The 3,747-nt window shown below is 37.9% G+C and overlaps 1 pseudogene; it reads right to left on the reverse strand.

The window, feature by feature from the left end:
- Positions 1 to 1,540: 1,540 nt before the first annotated feature.
- Positions 1,541 to 1,608, reverse strand: LOC145721949 (U4 spliceosomal RNA; annotated as a pseudogene).
- Between the last annotated feature and the right edge of the window lie 2,139 nt (positions 1,609 to 3,747).

Genomic DNA, 3,747 nt, shown 5'->3' on the forward strand with positions numbered 1-3,747 from the left:
CTCAGTTTGCTAGCTGCTTACGATGACCAGGAACACTCAGAGTCATTTCAGACCCTGAGAGAGGAAGTTTTATGTCCCTCACCTCTCAGCAAGAATAGATTTATGTAGATATGTTACCTAAACAAACCAGGTCCTTTGCTGGGACTTGGCAGCCCGGAATGGCAGCTTTGTACTGACATGCAATGTAGTTGGTTCTCGAGCCCTCTTTCTAGAAGTGGGATTGGTATTTTGTACTGGTTTCCTGGCTCGCAGAGTCCAAGATAGTCACTCCTTACCCAGCCCTTAGACTTAACGACATTCTGATGGGCTATGGTTTAACTTCCCTGCACCAAGTACTTTCAAGAGTCCCTTACATAGACGTTTTTAGAGTTCTGACAAGAGGCTAGGGTTCCATTCACCATGGAACTTAGGGACACAGGTCCTGCTTAACTTCTCTAGAACTCTGTTTCTCAGCTCTAAAATAATGTTATTCTAATGCAATGCAATTATATACTGGAAATACAAAGAGCAATCCTCAATCAATGGAAACAACTATATGTGTGGAACACGACAGCAGTTATAGATAGAAAACACTGGCAAAAAGTATTATTGTAAAGACTACTTTAGGACCTTCAAGTTTTATTGGGTTTAAGTATTGAGCTGCCATGAAGTGATTATTTAGCTGTGTGTGTGGCAACTTTTTGTGTTTGTTGGTACTGTATGAAGTCTGTAGTAAGAAATTAGTGTAGTCCATCCTATAAGTAAACTTGTAATGAAATTGGAGATTACAGGTGTCTAACACTGAGAACAAATCATGATGGTGGCTTAGTAAACAACTGTGACTTTGGCTTCTGAGGGAACTAAGTTTAATTCTTGCCTGAATCACTAACACAGCTCTCTAACTTTGGGGCATGATTCATCATCTCAGACCCTGTGTTATCTTGTCTTTAACATAAGGAAAATAGTACTTCCTTCCAAGATCAGAAAAAAAAAATTGTACATAGTAAGCACATAATAAAGTTATTGCCATGTATTTAATTTCTAGATGTAACTATATTTAAAATAAGAATGCCATTTTTGTGCATTCAGATGCAACTGAAAAATAAATTCTGTGTTCACTCCTGGCTGAACCAGAAAGAATGATATATAAAATTACAGAGTGGAGTTTTCCTCTATTGTGAAGGCCATGGCTTGCTGATTATATTACAAGTTAGGAGAAGGACACTTTCTTCCCCTGTTCTTTCTTAAGTGCAGAATAGTAAATATATAGAAGAGATTGACATTTATCATCCACTGGCCAAAATAACTGGTCTTCCCTCTACTTTCTCCTGCTTTTCTCATTTCCTTCAAGTTTTGCTCAAATGGTACTTTTACAACTGATACTCCTATTTAAAATTGCAAATCTCTACCCACTCTTGGTACTTATCACTTCCAATCCACTACATAATCTACTTTTTTTTTTTTTTTGTATTTATTGCCTCTCTTTCCCCACAAGAATGTAAACTCCACAAAGGTAGACATGTTTTTCTTGTTTTTTGCTTTTTGTTTTTCCCAGTGATGTATGTCAATTAGCAATAATGGCACCTCGGATAAACCTCATTGGCTACGATACTGTCACTGCACAAAGCTCCCCAGTGATGTATGTCAAATACCTAAAGGAGTATCTGGCATTTAATAGTATTTATTGAAAGTATGAATTAAAGTTTTAGTATTTCTTTCCAGAGACTGTATTTAGAAAGAAAAAAAGAAAACAAAAAATAGCATACTTACTTTGGGCCTAAATTTATAAAAGTTACTAAAGACTAATTTTAATTGATAATAAATTAAATTAGCAATATAAATATATTAAGCTAAAACGAAGTGATCCTGTTTTTATTATTTTGAGTCCTTAACATTTTTTGCAAATAAAGCTTCTGGTTTTAGTTTATTCATACTCTTGTCTTCATTTGGTCATTCTGCAGTAACGTTTTCTGCACATGGATCTTAACATAGCTACAAAGAACCTGGGTGTGTATTTGAATTTCCTTCTCTGATTAGATTTCCTCAAGGACACACTCTTCCATACCTGACCTGCTCAGATATTTAATGTGGTGTGCTGTAATCTTTAGGGCTATAAATACAGTGGTCACCCCTTTTCCTTGGGGGGACACTTTCTAAGACCCTCCAGTGCATGCCTGAAACCTTAGATAGTATTATCTCTCTCAAAATACATTTTTGTACTGTACTCATCTGAAATGCGGTGCATGACACAGGCCTTGTGATGTAGCCTTAGGTGTGATGCTGCTGCGTCAGGAGGATCATCTGCTTCTGGATCACAGTTACCAGTGGTAACTGAATCCACAGAAAGCAAAACCGGATGTTAAGGTCAAAATGCTGTACCTGTGGTAGCTGGCGTTAGTCACACAATGGTGTGTTTTAGGGGATAAATGTTTTTCATCTCTAGGTAGCTCTATAACAGTGGCCCAAATCAGTGTTTCTTAACCTTTGATGTATATGCAAATTACCTGGGGATCTTGTAAAAATGCAAATTACCTGGGGACCTTGTAAAAATGCATATCAAGAACAGGTAGATCTAGGATAGGGCTCTAGGTTCTGCATTTATTTTTTTTTAAATTTAATTTATTTATTTGAGAGAGAGCGCGCATGCATGCGGCGGGGGGGAGCAGTGGGAGGGGGAGAAGCAGACTCTGTGCTGAGCACAGAGCGAGACATGGGGCTCCAAGTGGGGCTCCATCCCATCATTAAATCATGACCTGAGTTGAAATCAGGAGTCAGATGTTCAACCAACTGAGCCACCCAGACATCCCTCTAGATTGTGCATTTCTAATCAGCTTGAAGGTGATGCTGATGCTAGAAAGCACCCTTTGTGTAACAAGGGTCTAGATTAAAATTTTGTATTGGCATTAACCTGTTTCCTCCTAAATTGAACTTCAATTAGATTTCTTAAAGGGCAGTGAAGAGGGAATTTACACTCTTTTTCTTTCATAGTTTAAAACTCAAGTCTGGTAACATTTTTATTCAGTGATATTAATTATGGATCTCAAGTTTGCATATAGTAGCATTTACTATACAATGGGAGAGTGTTAGTTTTTAGGAATGCTCTAAAGACAGGTGTAGATTTTATTCTCTAACGAGGTTCAAATTTAGGACTATAATGAGCCTCACTAAAAAAGTGAAGCAGGAAATGGCAGATTTGTTTTGATGGAGACCAAGAATTTTAAGTGTGTGTTGCCTTTACACTGTCTTTGAAACTCTGTGCTATGAAAACACAGGAACCAGGAAATGAGCCCAGCCAAGTGATTCCACTTTCTAAAGATGTCAAAGTCAGTTCTCTGCAATATCCAAATGTTCCTCTTTCAGAAGTAAAATGAGAAAAGACCTCTCTATCATTTGTAGCTGAGTAAACCAAGAGTACTTTTTTCTCATGTAAATCAGTCACAGTCCCTTAAATAAAAAACATCCTTCCTCTTGAGGGCAGCTGAAACTTACATCTCTTCCCCTAGCTTACACTTTGTTTTCTCTGAAAATGGACAGGAGGATTAATTAATTTTATTGTTGTTATTGTTGTTCCTTTAAGAGAAACGAACGAGTGTAGAGAACTAAAGAATTGGGGTGTGTCTGTGAAGGAGAGTTGATGTCCTGGGTACCTTAGAGTTTCTTCTTTTGATTTCAGCTCAGAATTATAAAACTGTGATTGCTTTCGCCCAGCTGGCCCATACTGGGCAGGTATGAGTTGCTCCCTGGGAAGTCGGGTTCTGCGTGTCTGCT

The sequence above is a fragment of the Leptonychotes weddellii genome, chromosome 5, assembly GCF_054177405.1.
Source record: "Leptonychotes weddellii isolate Sample4059 chromosome 5, ASM5417740v2, whole genome shotgun sequence".
In the NCBI taxonomy this organism is placed as follows: Eukaryota; Metazoa; Chordata; class Mammalia; order Carnivora; family Phocidae; genus Leptonychotes; species Leptonychotes weddellii.